Below are 18,985 nucleotides of genomic sequence, written 5' to 3'. Positions count from 1 at the left end.
GATGAAGTTTTCAATTTGATAGGCCGGGACAGAAGAGATGGTGGCATAAAGTTCTTAATAACCAGTCTTTGGATCGACTTCCAAACATCTCTTCATTGTCTCATGAAGTGACGACACGTGACACGGTTAATGGTGCTCTGTCCATAGGATGGGACAGGCATACTGATCTTCTTAACAAGGGTTAGGCTGAGTGCCCTCGCCATTATCTTGTTATCATCACACTACACAAATATAAGACTACACTACACATGCATACGTTACACCTGCCTGCACTCAGCAAATACACATTCGACAAAACTCATCTGCAAGTAAAAGGACCAATGTGAGTAGACAGTATATGGGGTTACGAGCACCTTTCCGAAAATCGGTAAAATGATACAGAATCACATTTTACAAGAAGCGAGACCTTAGAAGATAATAAATTTAAAACCATTTCTGCGAATAAAAACATACATTTTTCCTCATTATTTGAATATTTGCTCTGTTTCTTTGATCATTTTCTTCAGTTTTTAAGCTTTTTACTAATTTATCGACCATTTTCTATTAATTTTGAACCTTATAATATTTTTTATAAATAAGTGCAAAAAATGTCAAAATAGGCATGTAAAATTTTCAACAAAAATTGTGAAATTTAAGGCAAAAAGTTCCAATTAAAATTTTTTGGAATTATGTAGAAAAATTTATAATATAACATAAGCATCAAAAATTTTAAGGAAAAATCGCAAAATTTCAAGCATGAAATACTATAAATGTAGTTATAAGTATCTATACTTTGGTTTCATAACTCTATAATAGCATTGTTGTAGTTGTTGTGGTCTTCTGCCCAGGGGCTGTTTTGATGCAGCCCTCCATGCTGCTCTATCCTGTGCAAACTTCTTCCTTCTGAATCTGCATAGTAAATTCATCTCTTGGTCTCCCTCTACGATTTTCACCCTCCAAGCTTTCCTCTGGTACTAAATTGGTTATTCCTTGATGCCTCAGAATGTGCCCTATCAACTGATCCCTTCTTTTAATCAAGTTGTGCCACAAATTCTTCTTCTCCCCAATTATTTTCAGTACCTCCTCATTAGTTACATGATCTACCCATCTAACCTTCAGTACTTTTCTCTAGCACCCCATTTCGAAAGCTTCTGTACTCTTCTTTTCTAAACTGTTCACTTCCATCCCTTTATGGAAAGGACTTCCTCAAATTTAAATTTATACTCGAAGTTAACAAAATCTCTTCTTCAGAAACGCTTTCCTTGCCACGGCCAGTCTACATTTTAAATCCTCTCTGTTTCGACCATCATCAGTTATTTTACTCCCCAAATACGAAAACTCATTTAATATTGTAACTGTCTTAGTTCCTAATCTAATTCCCTCAGCATCACCTGTTTTAATTTGACCTCGTTCGATTACCTTCGTTTTACTCTTGTTGACGTACATCTTATATCCTCCTTTCAAAACATTGTCCATTCCATTCAAATGCTCTTCCAAGTGCATTGCTGTCTCTGGAAGAATTACAATGTCATCTGCAAACCTCAAAGTTCTTATTTCTTCTCCATGGATTTTAATTCCTACACCAAATTTTTCTTTTATTTCCTTTATTGCTTGCTCAATATACAGGCTGAATAACATCTGGGATACGTCACAAGCTTGTGTCCCACCCTTCTCAACCATTGCTTCCCCTTCATGCCCCTCGACTCTTATAACTGCCATGTGGTTTCGGTACAAATTATAAATAGCCTTTCGCTCCCTGTATTTTACCCCTGCCATCTTGAGAATTGGAAAGACGGTATTCCACTGAACATTGTATAAAGCTTTCTCTAAGTTTGGAAATGCTAGAAACGTAGGTTTTTCTTTCCTTAATCTATCTTCTAAGTCGTAGGGTCAGTGTTGCCTCAATTGTAACAACATTTCTATGGAGTAAACTTATCTCCTCCGAGATCAGCTTCTGCCAGTTTTTCCATTGGTCTGTAAAGAATTCGCATTAGTATTTTACAGCTGCGACTTATTAAAGTGATAGTTCAGTAATTTTCCCACCTGTCAACACCTGATTTCTTTGGGAGTGGAATTAATATATTCTTCCGGAAGTCTGGGGGTATTTCATCTAGCACATACATTTGATCACCAGATGGTAGAGTTTTGTCAGGGCTGGTTCTCCTGAGGCTATCAGTAGTTCTAATGCAATGTTGTCTGCTCCTGGGGCCTAGTTTCGTCTTATATCTTACAGTGCTGTCAAATTCTTCAACAGTATCACATTTCCCATTTCATCTTCATCTACATCTTCTTCAGTTTCTATAATATTGCTCTGAGGAGCATTGCCCTTGTATAGTCCCTCTATACACTCCTTCCAACCTTCTTCTTTTTCCTTCTTTGCTTACTACTGGTTTCCCATCTGAGCTCTGGACAATCATACATATAGTTCCCTTTTGTCCAAAGCTCTCTTTAATTTTTCTGTAGGCAGTATCTACCTTACCTCTAGTGACATATGCCTCTACATCTTTGAATTTGTCCTATAACCACCGTTGCTTATCCATTTTCTCTTCATGTCAATCTAATTTTTGAGATGTTTGTATGCCTTTCTGTCTGCTTCATTTATTAAATTTTTATATTTTCTCCTTTCATCAATTAAAAAACTGATATTAGTAACCATGAGAGATACTACAAAACCTTTTTTCAGAGAATAGTAGACATATCATAATAGAATAAAAAATAATATATAATAAAATATAGCATGAAACTAATTCGGGGCAACACAAGATTTCTTAGTTTTTATATATTCTTGAATAGTTTTTTTACCTTAATTTTTAAGTTTGTCTTTACTAGACAGATACTTATAAAAAGGATCTACATACTTACTTTCTTGACAATTAATACGTATTTTCTTGTGTTATCATCCTCAATTTCGTTTTCATCTTTTCTCGTCGATAATAGTACATTGGAATGTTCCTCACTTAGAATTCTTTTTAAATGACCTTTATAAGAATATACAGAAATGTTTTTCTAAAGTCACAGCTGTACAGTTTTGTACAATATTTACTTAACGCTTAAGCATGGCACACCATATTTTATAACAAGAGTGTGTGCATAGTGTACTTAGTACACATTTAAAGAATACCTGTCTTTACACTGCCAAGGTAAACATGTATGAACAAAATCGCAGTTTATTCATAGTTAAGTTAAAAACGATAAATTAATCTTACATTATGTGAGTAAATAACTGTTTCATTAAACATTAATAAGACAAACATTTGTTACATCATTCTGTTATCTCACACAACTGTTAACCCACATTAATGACCCACTCGAAGCATTAAACTGCATAGTTCTGTCAGATCGCAGCAACACTTTTTCGATTGCTAATTATCTTGTAGACAACTGTGTTATTCTGGGTTTTCGCTGCTAGCTTGGTATTTGGGTCATTTTCTTGCATGTTCTATAAGTTTGTTTTCACCCAGCTTGCTTATTATTTTATATTACTATTATTGACTTAGACATATGATAGCACGAATTATCACTTTGTTAGTTGAATCAATAATGAAGAAATAGGCGTGGAGTTGAACTGTAAAACATCAATGAAGTGGTACAAAACAATGTTATTTGTAGTTGGCGCACTTAATACGTTGGCATGCCCACTCAAGGGTTAAACACTTTCTACATATTGCCATATAATGATTTATTTCTCAGTTTCACACATTTTACTTTTATTTTGATTACTCCACATATGTATGAAAAAATTAATAAGATAAAAGAAATTTATATAGCAGTTAAAATTTCTAGTTTTTTTATTGTATTGGTTAAAAATATTGTAAGATGTTGCTGAAATACAAGATGAAAGTTAAGATTAATGATGTTATAGAATAAAATTTTAAAAATTGAATAAAAAGTTTTGCTGTTGAATCAAGTTGTTCTTATATCTTGACAACAACAAATTTGTTCATAATAATAAATAAATGTTTGTGTTTATTAATGAAAAAATATATTCTTGGTTTCAAGCCAAAGATTTTGCAGAAATTTTAGAATTTTCAAGTACAAGTAAAATGATATTAGATCATTTTGGAGATAAATGTAGAAAAACTTATAAATAATTCAAGAACAGTGATTCATTACCCTTACATCCTCACACAATTTTATCAACAAATGACATTTATATTCTCTAATTTTAAAATTGAAAATGAATGAAATAGAAAAATTTCAAAACTGGATTTATGAAGAAGGTTGACCAGCAGTTTGTGAATATGGAGAATGTAAGATTAGAACGAAGTAGAATACAAAAATCATTGTGCAGAACAACTAAGAAATAAATGAAAGATGAGAAATCATCAAGAGTAGGAGAAATACAAGGAAAATTTGAGTGTAACAGTTAATATTACTTAAAAAATACCCAAAAAATGAGCAAATAAATTCAGTGTTACCACACATAATCTTTCAAACAATTAATAAGGATTTAAGGCCATCATATATTATTTTAAGATTATTTGATGATTACTTTAGATATAACATTATGTAATTAGAACACAAAGATAAGGTCGCTTTAACAACTTATGAAATTATAAATAGAGACCCCAATTGAATAGAAATGTTGACGGTGGTTATTATCCCAATTCAGTAAATTTATACCAAAGCTGTAAAGAAAACTCGAGAATTGTATAACATCACAATTATTTCGTCATGGTCCATTTGTACAGAGACTCACTCATGGTAAACGTCATACACAACTTTCAGTGGGCTGTATACATCGAGAATACCTTACATAAACAACATTTACAAATAAGAATTTAGATGTAGTTGACAGAGACAGCGTTACAGCTCTTCCACAGCATATGATATGCTTTTGTACAGGGGATATTTGCCTTAATAATATGGATTATAATTTGCTTATATCTGTTTTGCAGTAGTGCTTATTTCTGTGAGTTACTACTTTTATCTAGGTATATTGTCGAAGCATCTAAGGAAATTCACCTGTTCACTTTCAAGTTTTTCGTTTAACATTTTGTCTTCATATTTTCTGTAATGTGGACACATCTCCAGTTCTTCTGACAAATCCATTTTATGCCCTTTATTGACTCATGGATTACTTTAATTAATGCATGTTCGTTGTGTGTTTGTGTGTGTGTGTGTGTGTGTGTGTGTGTGTGTGTGTGTGTGTGTGTAGGCTTCAATGTTCTCTCTGTACATGGTGTTGAAATTTCAGCGTGTTTGTCTAAGGTATAACATGGAGTGTTGCTAGTATGCTACTTTGTATACTCTATAGTCTGAGTAAGGGTCATGATTACGCTTTGTATTATGTATTAGTTTTTGTTGTAGTTTATTTGATGTAGAAAATGAAACCTTTACTTTATGATTTTTGAAAATATTTGCAATCTTCTGTGACTTATTGCCAATGTTTGGGATGCCAGATAAACATTTGTTTTGTATTTTTCTCCAGGGGTGCACTTTGCACTTTGGTCTTCCTTCACTTTGTTTAGGAACACGACAACCCTGAAAGCATTATAATCATTAGCAATTGCAATCTATTTCAATATATTTATTTCTTGTTGCATGTATTCTTTATTCAAAGGTATTTTAGTTGCCCTATGTAGTTGTGAGTGCGTTATGTTGGAGCTAAGGAAATTCGTATGTGGGGGCATTGTTGGAGCTCGTTTTGTGCAAGCTTCTATAGCTAAGATAGGTGAAATATTTTGTGATTCAAGAGGCACCGCATCAGTGATTTATACCACATACAGGGAAAGCGGTAGAATGTCATTCGTCAAGTCACAGCGCAGAGGGAAAGTGTAGTGTTTGTTGAGTGATCGCAACGGTCACTGAAGAGAACTGTGACAAAAAATAATAGGTCAACTGCTGCAAATGGCACTGCAGAAATAATCTGTGCACTCGCGAAATCTGTCAGTGCCAAAGGAACACGAAGGGAGCTCCATAAATAGGGATCTGCATGGTTAATTAGAATTCCAAAGCCCCACATCAATGATGAAAATGCCCATAAAATGAAAACTTGGAGGTGAAACTGGACTGCGAAGCAACAGAAGAAAATCATTTGCTTGAATCATTGTTGTTTCAGATTGTTTCCAAATTTTGGCCTAGTTTACATCGCAAGAGTGAAACACGGCGGGGGCTCCGTGATACTTGAGCTGCCACATCGTGGTATTCCAAGAGCCCAATGGTTACTCTACATGGTCGCATTACTGGCAAGGATTAAGTGATAATTTTGGTACATCAGTCCATCCCATGGTACAATTTTTCTTCCACAATGGTGATGCTGTGTTCAAAGACCATAGAGCCCCTTTACACACAGCTGATAGACTCCAGGACAGATTTTGTGAGCATGAGGATGAATTGTCGTATCACTGTCATCAGATCTCAATATTATTCAGCCTTTGTCGTCTACTTTGGAGACAAGGGTGGTTGATCACCTTCTAGCATTACTATTACCTGAACTTACACGAAGAATTGTATATGTAAGATTTCCTTGAAAGCGATAGAGTAGCCGTCTTTCTCCATTTATAGAGCAGTGGAAGGTATTTTGAATGCCAGGGGGTTTTCTTTAGCGTATTAGGAATGGTAATGTGTTGTGATTTTGATATTTTTATATTTCGGTCCCACTCCTGTACGTCCAGACGTTGCCTTCTATTTGCTGTCTCTTCTCGAAAACCGTCCACTAATACCTACGAAACTGAAGACTTTTCTTTGGTGGGTGTGGTGGGGGGATGTGCGGGACAACAAAGTTGGGACGGAGTAGGGAGAAGAGGCGACAGATCTGTAGAATTTTTGTAATCCAGTCGATAGCCAATCCCCAGATCGGCAATTCAACATCTGAGTCAACTCTGTATGCAGTGAGTGTTGGCAGAATTCTCTCAAGTGCTTTACTCTTGAGGAGTAAGGAACAAGTCACAAATTGTGCATGTTAGTAGAATTTGTGTAGTATCATGTACCCTATGTATGGTCAAAAGTTAATTTATGTCGCACGCTAATTTCTTTGTGCTGGGGATTTAGCTGATGTTAATATGCTTTCCAGAGCGCTAGCAATGCACTTAAGAAAGGAAAAGTACGTCAGAAGTTTTTCGTCGAAGAGACCATTAGAGATGAAGACAGTGAAATAAATGTTCGTTGAAGTTTGAGATGTGCTCCGTGTTAGACAAAATTAGAATGGCAAGGGCAGCAAATTATACTTATTTGTATAGAAGATTACAGAACATGAAACATAGGGATTTCATCGCACGACAAAGATGAAACCTACGTCAGGCCAAACAGAGAAAGTGTTCTTTGGTTTAAATGACTGTGAAAACACTGTTCTATATCTGCTCATGACGCATTGTTAGTTTGCCTGTCTGTCTCTGGTGTACATGGCACAGATCCAGGAAACGTGATACGTCGGGACACGCCATAAGGGAGTCGAAGACATTTATAGAAGCGCGCGAAGGGAGGGGTAATTACTTTGTGCAAACGAAGGCGCTAATTAGGGTAATTTCGTTTGCTTGGGCTCATAAGTGTCGCCGTATTCTGGGCGAACTTAAGAATTCCATTACGGATATTAATTCCTTCGCGATGCAGCAGTGAGACAGCCGCGCATAGGGCGGTGCGCAGCCTTCTGCTGGGACACGCCGAAATGCCAGGAACGAACCTCACTGTTACTCCGGGAATTCAAAGACTTTTCCGCAATTTATTCGCTTTTTGACTATGCACCTATGAAATTGTACCTCCAAAATATTTTGAATCGATTATATTTTGGACAGGCAACTGAAAAAAAAAGAATTGGAAGCGTTTTTCCTAAGGCTTGTGTTGTAGGAGACCTGTCTTCTCTGAGATCTGACAGCACGTTAATATGAGAAAATTTCCATTGGATATAGCTTTCACGTTCACAACTAGAAAAATGGACTATTGAATTATTCTTATTAACACGCTAATGACGTCCGTTTTGTGATATGTAGAATGCAAATTGCCGTTACGTAGCTGCAGTCGTCGTACATTCACTGAAAATTAAACGGAGAAACTTCGGGATACTGAAAGGGCTGAATTGAAGAGCGACTTGAGGCTAAGGTTACAAACTAGAGAACTTTATCCCAAGGCATTACAGACTGTTGAAAGTAGTGGGCATCGAAGAGCACCTGTTTACAAACGCTAGGTACTGCTATTTTTGTCAATGAATACTTCGGCAGTAAGTCGAGACCCTCATGTAACAATACATATTTAATGAATTCAACAGTTTTGTTAAATAGTAACGAAACATACATAACAAGAAAGGAAACCAGAGGAATACGTTGTAAGAAATTGACAATGTTATTCAAAGTACTTGTAAAACCGAGAAAACTGATGGAAGTGTTCAGTAGGCTAGCCCCCACTCCTGCTGCATGCCTGTCTTCCATCGGTCGACATATTCACTGGAAGATGCCTGAGGCTGTGCGGAAACTTTCCTGTATCCTGTTTAAGGAAGTGCGGACACTTTCCTGCATCCTGTTTACTAGCCTTAATATGACATATTTTAGGTAGCCTCTAAAATTCACTCTATCAAAGCGGCAAACATTCGGCTGATATGCTTTGATCATAATATTTTCGCCTCTTCACGTAACTCCTACAACAGAAATTTGTCAACCTCCTTTTGAAGTACCAATATAGAGAAACAACAAAAACATTAATTGTTGGTATATATTCGAGGTACAAGCTGTTTTACAGGCTGAGAGCCTTAACGTATGATTAACACAACCTTCTTGAATATTTCTCGGATTTTCAGTAGTATGAATATCCGAGAAATGTTAAAAATCCTCCTATTCCTGGAAAAATTTAAAATCCCATTATTTTGCATTGCCACTCCAGGAGCCTCTACAATAATACAGTTCAAACGACGGCTGTCAGCATTGGAAAGTACAGTTTACAGCGTCGTGACAGCAACCCCTACGCAATGTATTCTTGCTACAACGATGCATATCCGGAAGATATGTTCTGAAAGTGCACTGAGCCATAAAATTTGGCACCATTGCGGAATGACACACATCTGATCTTCATGACACAGGAGTTGTAGAGATGAATGTCGACTGTGGGCACTAGCAAAAAAATTTGTGCAGGTCTGTTCACACACTTCACGGTCGACCACTGTGTTACACGTAATCCTCTACTCAAAGCACAGTGCACGCCAAGCCAAGGACCCTCTTTGCTGCACAAAAAAAAAAAAAAAAAAATGGTTCAAATGGCTCTAAGCATTATGGGACTTAACATATGAGGTCATCAGTCCCCTAGAACTTAGAACTACTTAAACCTAAATAACCTAAGGACATCACACACATACATACGCGAGGCAGGATTCGAACCTGCGACTGTAGCAGTCGCGCGGTTCCGGACTGAAGCGCCTAGAAGCGCTCGGCCACCGCGGCCGGCCATGCTGGTCCCGTCCCAGGCCCTATGTTCTGGGGTTCACCTCCGGTATTTCTGAAGGTCACGCTAATCAGCGGTCGGTACGTATAGAATGTTGTTAGACCCGTTCTTTTGCTGTTCTCGGAACAGGATTGTTCCAACAGGATAATTTTCACTGACACACTGCCAATGAAACTCAACGTACTAAGCAGGACTTGCAGCAACGTCTCTAGGCAGCACGATCTTCTGACCTGTCTCCAGTCGAGCACGTGGGAAAATGATGGGACGAGAACTGACTCGTGCAATTGCCAATCAACAACTCTGATAGAACAATGCGAACAGGTCAAACAGGTGCCACATAAAGTGGCCCAATATTCGCCATTCTTACAGTCGACTGGATGCATTACCTCCCTTGGAGGCTACACCACTTACTAATGTCGGTGTTTCAGCATGTGTCGATACCCGGTACCTCAGAACCGTTTGGGGTATTGAAAGGTAAATGTAATTATTTCTTGTACTCCGTATGCACTGTTGCAACAAGTGAGTGAATTGGAAACCTCTAAAATGCTGCACTAATTTTTTTCCGGTAGGGTATTTTCACGTGGTATTAGCCAAGTCCAGTTATTTTATACATCTGTATTTTAATACTGCTCGTCAATATGGTATCTGTACCAGATAGGACTGATAGGGGGAACGGGAAGATCGAAAGAAGAGCAGCGTGTTTCGTTACAGGTTCATTTAGTAAACACAGAACCATCACGGAGATGCTCAGCCAACTCCAGTTGCAGATGCTGCAAGAGAGCCATTCTGAATCACTGTCTTGGCGGAGGTGGCAGGAACTCTGACTCGTGCACATGCATCGTGTGTTGATTATAATCCAGTCATCTGCTCCGTAAGAAAGGGGGCAGTTCCTGATTCGCTTCCAAAACAAGTTTCCTGGTTGAAAACTACTCTATCATCTTAGTGTGCTAGGTAGTATGCAGCACACCTGGTTAGTAGACCCTGCTATTTCTGTGAAATCTCTTTATTCCAGGGCCAGCGAGTACAAAAGGACGCTTAGCGTGGCCGGGAATGGTAAGCGAACATTTTGTCTCTTACAGAAGATGTCCAGCGTGATGTGACCTATCGCCGCAAGATGTTTGATGCAAAGACTTTGAAACACTGTATTCTCGCTCTGTTCGGCAGCAGTCGAACATAAAAGAATACTGTGCTCCAGGCATTTTGCTCACTGATCGACGAAACTGATGAAATTCTCTTGGGCTAAAGCTGTTCTGCTCTGTTTGAAACCAAAAGCCGTTTGGCCATGTTAGGAAAAAAACGTTTGTGCGCTAATCACAAGCAATGGGAACAACGCTAGATAAGTAACCGTAACAAGAAAGGTGCAGTTAACAATTATACAAAGTAAGGCGCTACGCACAATTTCAATTTCCATGAACTAAGTATATTACTTCTAATAACTACACAGAGGGGTAGAACCATGGATGAATACTATTATAATCAAACATGTGTGGATGAGATGTGATGCGCAGTAGAATGTACTGTAGATAACGTCTTTAAAAACGATACTGGAAACTTTAACGACCCGCGGGCGGTCCTTGGAGGAAGAATCTGATATAGCTTCATGTCGATAACCTAAATCCAGTAAAAACGGCAAAATACTGAATATATTGACACCGACGTCAGACCTAAGGCCACTGAACTTCTTTCTCCAGGGGCACTTCACATCGTGTGAAGACTTTCAAATTGTGCCATACGTCTTGGATTCACTGCGTCCTTCAATACCACGTACGCGTAATTTTTTCCCTTTATTTCGTGTTTGTATTGACGTTTCCTCTACATTAAACAAAACTGTCGATTTTTCTAAACCTATATATTATTTATGAATAATGAGTGACTTGAAAGCTCAGCAAGCATAGATGGTAACATGTGGTGCCCGAGAGACGTACCTTCTAGGCTTTGCAGATATGGATGATGTTATACGTATAACGCATAAAGGCTTTGTGGGGCGTGGCGATCATATTCTGCACTTACAGTAAAGAGCGTCGTGGCCACAAGTAGTGATGACAATTAGTTAATAATTACTTGCTTCTGCATTTAAGGCATTTTTCAAAGGAGGAAAATCCTAATGATACCATTATGGCGTCAAAGTTAACCACATCAAGCATAAGAGCAAATTTAGAGACAGTATTTTTTCTTCTATAAATATAAATAGATCCAATTTCCAGTTTGAGTCTTGAGTACAATTCCTTTGTTGACTAGGCAAATGCTGAAACTGAACAACCACTTCTAAATTTTTCTCAATTTCGGTCTCCAATAATCGACCTGTGTGCTTCGGTTGGATATGAAATGAGGCAAATTACGAAAGTTTACTAATGATGTGGACGACCCTTTAGCCCTCCAGTACAATCAAAGCAAGTAATCCAACTGCATTTTTTCTGCACACAGAAGCAAATATACTTACACAAAATATCTGTTTCTTTCAAATTTGTTCAAATTAAAATAGATTAGTTTCAAGGCTATAACTGTCTTGAGCATTTTAAAACCGGAACATTCTCTTTTATTATTCAAACAAGTTTGACACTGAACGAATGTTAGGATAATATTCTACCATCTTCAGGTCACATGTGTAACTACTACATTATTTTGCGCCGTGCACACTTCTCCGAAGCGTGACCTTTCTATTACCGTTAAAAGTTTCTTTCTAGTACGTGAACCTGTTGGATTATGTGTTGTCACCTGCGTTTTTCTTACGTCCATACACGCACTATTAAGCACTCTAAAATGCGTGGCACAAGATATTTTCTATTATAAATGTTAGGCTTTATTCTCGTGACATTCATGAATGGAGCATGTAAGGAATGTCTGCTTGCGATCTGCCATTTGCTTGATTTCTTTCACGTTCTGTACGAGACAGTTACCTTTGTCAGGAGACGAAAGACAGTTTCGAAGATTTCAAGCAGGTTCTAACGGGATGTACAATGACGAGTGTTGTCAATTAAGGCTCTTCAATGTTTTTGTTATGCACTCTCATAAGTCAAATAAAGACTACCAGCAGTGGCATCTCCCTTAGATGCCTCTGTTGGTCTGGCTTGAGTCCTACATAGTTTAGCAGTACAGCTGTTCTGTATGGCATCTTTCTTGTAGACCGCAGTTTCACAGTACCTTACGAACTAATCGTAGCTCGCCATTTTCTGTACCCATGAACGAGCCCATGCGATCACAGCATAGCTCCACTTATAGTCACTTATCTGTAGGACATGACCGACACTACTTCACACTCATTAATCGCATAATTACTATCGCTCATTGATACGTCAGGAAGTGTACAACTTTGTATTCATCAACATTAAATGCAAGTAGCCAGTTCCTGCATCACACTGATATTTTTTCAAGGTCTCCCTACAATCACTGTAACTTTTAAGAATAATTTCCTCATAGTTAACTACTTTATGTGGGAAGAGTCTGAGACTGCAGTTACCACTCTCCACTAACTTATTCATAAATGATGTGTACAGCAATCATCATATTATACCCAACCTGGGAGAACTAGAAATGCTTTAATGGTTTTTAGATCACTCTCTATCGACGATAATGTGCTGTTCCTCTATGTCAGGAAACTTTCAAGTCATTTCCATACGTGGTTAGATATCCCATAGTGAAGTTTCTTATTTTAAAGGCTTTGATTTGACAGTGACTCAAATGCTTTCTGAAAATCTACAAAGATCTAGTCAACCTGTGTCCTTCTGCACACGGCACTAGCTGTATCATGTGTGAGCAACACGAGTAGACTTTCGATTGATTGATGTTTTCAGAGTACATGCTGATTACCATCGACATAATGTTTTTTGGTACCAGATCACGATCTCGTGTTCTGCTACAAACAGTTGTTGACGGTGTGTAAACGATTTCTTAAAAGAAAAACGTTGCCTCACTTTTTCTTCCCACAGACGCTTTTACCCGAGAAAAAATGGAACGTTTTGTGGACCACATATTTCTGACTTTGTACTGAACTTCGTTTGGGGCTCACACTATATTTGCTTTTTGTAACGTGTTTTCCATATCATAATGCAATCATACTTTTGTTACTCCCCTATACTTAATTTTTCTGGCTTCTTTAGTAGCATTGTATGATCAACAGTGTCTATTTATGTAATGCAGAGTTGTCTTGGTACTGTTAAAGTTGAATAGTGACCAGGAAATCCCCAAATTGGAATCCCCCCCCGCCGACAAATCCGACAAGCGGAGCAATACCGATAGGACATCAGGCACCACTGAAAGATGTGTGATTTAACCCGTGAGGCTGACTAAAGCTCTGCTGATCAGTAACTGCACACCAACATCACTGTCAGGCTCTGGATCTGAAAGGAGAGAATAGAAATGATAGTTCCTTGTTTCGCTTGGTAGTAGAGTGCATTAGCGACATTTTCGACGGAGTTGCGTCCACGACAGGGAAACTATCTTGTTAAGAACTCATTTTAAACGAAAATTGTTAAAATTAATTACTCGCTGATTGTGAACTACTGTAGCAATTACAAAGTATGTCTGGGTATATCGTGAGGCATCGGCAGCTAACGGGAAGTTCTGCGCTGTTATTACACTGGCAACTTAGTTTGAATATTTTGAATATATTCAACAGGCTAGCGTAGGGATGCTAATTTTTATTCATTCTGAATATTTATTGCACATTATTGCCCCATGCTACGCAGTTATCTTCAGATAATAGAATTAATTCTCAATCAACCCGTTATTAGCTTATTACTCTGTTTTAATAGAAGCAATATCCCTCCAACTGTCGTATTCTCGGGACAAATGTGATTATCCCCATAGCCGCTTTAAGCTTTTTTTAATGATATTGAAACATTTCTCAGGACGGTATAGGTTCTTATGAGGACCACGTTATCCACACTTATAGTACAATTCTTGTCTTGACCACAAACAATTAGTATAATTCTTTAATCGTCACGCGTTACAGCATTAAGCCACTTTCAAAGGAATAAAGTCCCATTGATATTAAGTATGGAGTCGAAATGGGCGATTTTCACCAAAAAAATTACATCATTAGTAAAGATCATGTAACTTTGTAAGGACCTTTTGACACCTACGCCACATAAATCATTCTGAATATATGCTAAAAACAATTTTTTTTGAAGAGTATACGAGGAATATTATTTGGACTCTTAAGGTTCTACGATAATTCGAACTATACTTGTTGTCCTAAGGGTTTTTCAACCAGCCGTTAACTATTGTTTGCTTTGTGAATGGTTATGCTTAAACTGATTAAAGAAATGGCTGATTATAGTCTATGGAAACCTCATCAACAACAGCGTATCACAGTTAATTTCACCACACTCATGAACTCATGTGGACCTAGGTGCAGCTCAGAAGTAACTTGTTGACCTTTTTATCTAACACTAAATCACATTAAAAATTTAAGTTACTCTGGAGCAGCTAATTGTGTATATGTTTGAACTTTAAATGACATGACTAACTGTTTAGTTCTAGATACGGATTCAAATTCAGCACCGAGTCTCGAACACAACAGTGATCATCATTGCTGAGTGGACATAAAGGGATGTGAAGCACCTAGCATTTCGAAACAAATATGGAATTGAAATATTTAATTTTATCCACATTTTGCAGCTTCAAACGTGACTTAATACACACGGTGTATGAATTAAAAAACGCTTTCAGTCACAATTTTTCGTGTTTTATTCATTACACAATGCATTGCGGACCCCTTGGATCCATCTTCAGGTGTAATTCGTCTTAATACACGCTTTATTAGTTCTCTTGAAGGAGATGCAATGCATATTCATGTCACGAAAAGGTTTGATGTTAGGTTACGAATTTCGTAAGTCAGACGCGGAAAATATGTCCGAAATAATGGAAAAGGTGAATAGCGTAAACTTACCAAATAATCCAAGAAAACCGTTTTTAACGTTTTAGCACCAGCATAAGATTTTTCCTCCATCGTTTTCACACATATCATTTCATTCAAGAGGTAAATTTGCAAACACAAGTTTGTAAACACTTCACAGATATTTTTGTACATGGTGTGATCAAAGATGAATTGTTCGTAGTGTTTAAGATATAATTATTAAACAATTGACAAATGCAGGGAATAACTTAAAAACAGATCTTTAAAAGAGCTGAAATAGCTGTTGCTTGGGAAATCTGTTTGTTCATTTAACATCGATTCTGGTTTTCTGATTTTGTGGAGGTATATCTCCATTTGTTCTAACAAATTTAGAATCATACCACTAGCTTTATTATGTAATACTACAAAACTGTTTTCTGGATTGTTGATGACATGTTCCGTTTCCAACATATGTTGGGGATAACGATTTTCCAAAATGGTTCAGTCTGAAAGTATTTACGTGTTCTTGAAAACGGGATTTGTAGTTTTTACCTTATTTTCCCTACATAATAGGCAGGACAACTGGGGCATGATACTTTGTACACTCCACTGTTGTTGTATGTTTGCGTATTTGATTTTATGTTATGGATGAGTAAGTTCCCTAATTTATTATCAGTTGAGACTGAAACTGTTACTTTAGTTTTTTTGAAAAGATTAGCTATTTTTTCTGATATGGGGCCCAGGTATGGGATACTGGCGAATATTTTCTCTTCTTTCAGAATGTTGCCATTCGTTGTCTTGCTTTTGTTTATTTGTCTGTCTAAATTGTCAATTGTTTTGGCTGTGTAGCCATTGCTTATGGCGATGCTCTTTATGGTATCTATTTCATTCTTCAGGGTGTTTCCGTCTAGACCAAGAGAATGTACTCTGTGTAGCATGGACCTAAATGCAGCATGTTTCTGAGTGGTGGGACGGCAAGATGAGATGTCCAGTGTTATGTCTGTGTATGCTGAACTTACGCTTCTTTGATGAGTGGTGATTTTAAGATTCAGGAAATTTATGCTTTTGTTGTCCTGATGTTCTATTGTGAATTGTATGTTTTTGTGGAAAGAGTCGAATACCGCTAGTAGTTCTTCTATCTCATCTTTTATTCCATCAAATAGAAGCAAGGTATCATCAACATATCTCCAGTAATATATGTTGTGCCTAGCGCTAGCGGACACAAAAATAAAATAAAAACATGGGAGATAGGGAAGGGAGATAAGGGATTTTTACTGTCTATAATAGAACATACAATTACCTGTAATCTTTATTTTACAATTACTGTTCCCTACTTTTGCCCATATAAACATGCTCGTCCGCATTGAGCTTCTTTCTCGTTGAGGACAAAGTAAACGGCTAGTGTGGCACCAACGTACCATAGGGAACCTTAGCTAGTAGGCTTGTACTCTCCGATATACCCCATGTCTTCCAAGCCAAGATGTCTGCATCTGGGAAAGCTTCAAAGCCACCATAGTTAGCATGATTCCCCGATACAAAAACCAAGGTCAGTCATGTGCTACCTCCAAACACAGCAGGAACATCACACGTTAACTGCATTCTTAGACCACGAAACACATTTGGGCCATCATAAGCTGTTGCTTATTGAATTGATCAGCCAAGTCAATGGCTATTGAACTCAAAGACTTGCAGACAGGAACACTGCACCGCCAACGGCGACTATAGCCACGTCGCAGAGGCACTGCAGAGGTACGTTAACATAGCTGGTGCTAAAACGTTAAAAACACTTTTCTTGGATTATTTGGTGAGTTTACACTATTCATCTTTTCCAGTATTTCGCACGTATTTTCCGCATCTAACTTACGAAATTCGTAACCTAACACCAAACAGTTCGTGACAGGAATATGCATTTCGTCTCATTCAAGAGAACAAATAAAACATGTATTAAGACGAATTACACCTGAAGATTGGCACAAAGGGTCCGAAATGCATCGTCAACTGAATAAAACACGAAACATTGTGATTGCAGGTGTTTTTTAATTCGTACCTCGAGGGAAATGAAATAACACGAAGGAAATCTTTGTACTTGCGGGGATTCCTATCCAACAACTGTCCAATTAATTAACAACAGAATCTGTTAAATATGGTTTCAGCGACAAGTTTTGAGGTCTGGGAGTCGTTGTGGCACATAATGACATTGTTAATTAGGTACAATCAAATGTCAGATTTCGAATTTTTAGAAGTAGCGAGATGTATGAATCAGAAATGTCAAGATGAATTTATAGTTTTTGCCCTCCTGTTATTAGAGGACGGTAGCTACTCCTGTTGTTTACTAGTGGACGTTGAAGGTGTGCAAATCATTGCGTTTGAAAAGGCATGATGAAAATATTTGTGCGACCAGGATTGAAACCCAGACTGCGGCTGCACATGGAGTTTCTGACGACTTTGGAATATGGGGCAGACAACATAATGGCTCTGAGCACCATGGGACTTAACATCTGTTGCCATCAGTCCCCTAGAACTTAGAACTACTTAAACCTAATTAACCTAAGGACATCACACACATCCATGCCCGAGGGGGCAAACAACAAACTGTTACAACTATATCATTACGAAATCCTGTTAAAAGGAAGGTCTGGGTTTGAATTCCAACCCAACTCCGATAGTTTTAACATCTGGAGTTCAAATAAAAGTAGGAATTAGTGACCTGTGACCGTATGTGAAGCCTGGTTCATTACTCAAATAAAATTACTCGCGGCAGAAAGCTTGCTGAGGACAGAGTTTCCATTTTTAGCGGGAATCGAAAGCAGACTGTCCGCAGAAATCCATCACACACCAATGGCCACGTATATTTGGATGGATTTTGTCATAATGGATGTGTTCTATACTGGATTAGAATCACTGAAATTAAATCACGTGATGGCAATCTTCAAAAGGTGGCAACATAAGAGAAATCAGAGCTCGAACAGAAAGGTTTAGGTGTTCGTTTTTCCCGCTCGCTGTTCGGGAGTGGAATAGTAGAGAGATAGTACGATTGTGGTTCGATGCACCCTCTGCCAAGCACTTAAATGTGAATTGCAGAGTAGTCATGTAGATCATAAGGTGTGGATGGTTCTAAACTAGTGTTTCCACTTCACCCACTCTACAGCACATCTGTTCATGGTAAATATTACACAGAACAAAAGAAAAGGTGATTCCCAGTTCTCAAAACTTCTGAATATTTTAAAATCACAAATCGTCTTTCTGATAACAATATCAATGTGTTGGAAGCTCAGAGATAATTTGCTTCATTTTTTAAACCTACCAGTAATAACAAACCCTTGGAAAAACAAATTCATGAAAGAGCACGTGGCTGCTGTGAAGTTTCAGTTGACCCATTTAGCATACGCAAAAAGATCCTACATATTTGATCCTCAGTGACCTGTAGGGGAAGGAAGTTCCCCATAAGATCATGGAAATTTAAGAGGATCACTGCCATGCACTTACTACAGGTGTCTTTCCTGGTCTGTAGAAGTCTGCTAGTATCAAATATAGGCCTCAATCTGAGGAAGATATTTCTGAGAATATACGTTTGGAACACAGCATTGTATGGTAGGGAAACATGGACTGTGGGAAAACCGGAACAGAACAGAATCGGTATATTTGCGATGTTGTGCAAGAGACAAATGTTTAAAAATAGGTGGATTGGTAGAACGATGGGTTCGATGACGATCACCAGAGGTGTACGGCCAGTGTAGGAGATCGCTCCCCACACCATGATGCCGGGTGTTGGCCCTGTGTGCCTCGGTCGTATGCAGTCCTGAT

The sequence above is a fragment of the Schistocerca gregaria genome, chromosome 2 (genome assembly GCF_023897955.1).
Source record: "Schistocerca gregaria isolate iqSchGreg1 chromosome 2, iqSchGreg1.2, whole genome shotgun sequence".
Taxonomy (NCBI): domain Eukaryota; kingdom Metazoa; phylum Arthropoda; class Insecta; order Orthoptera; family Acrididae; genus Schistocerca; species Schistocerca gregaria.
Note: the sequence above shows the minus strand (reverse complement) of the source record.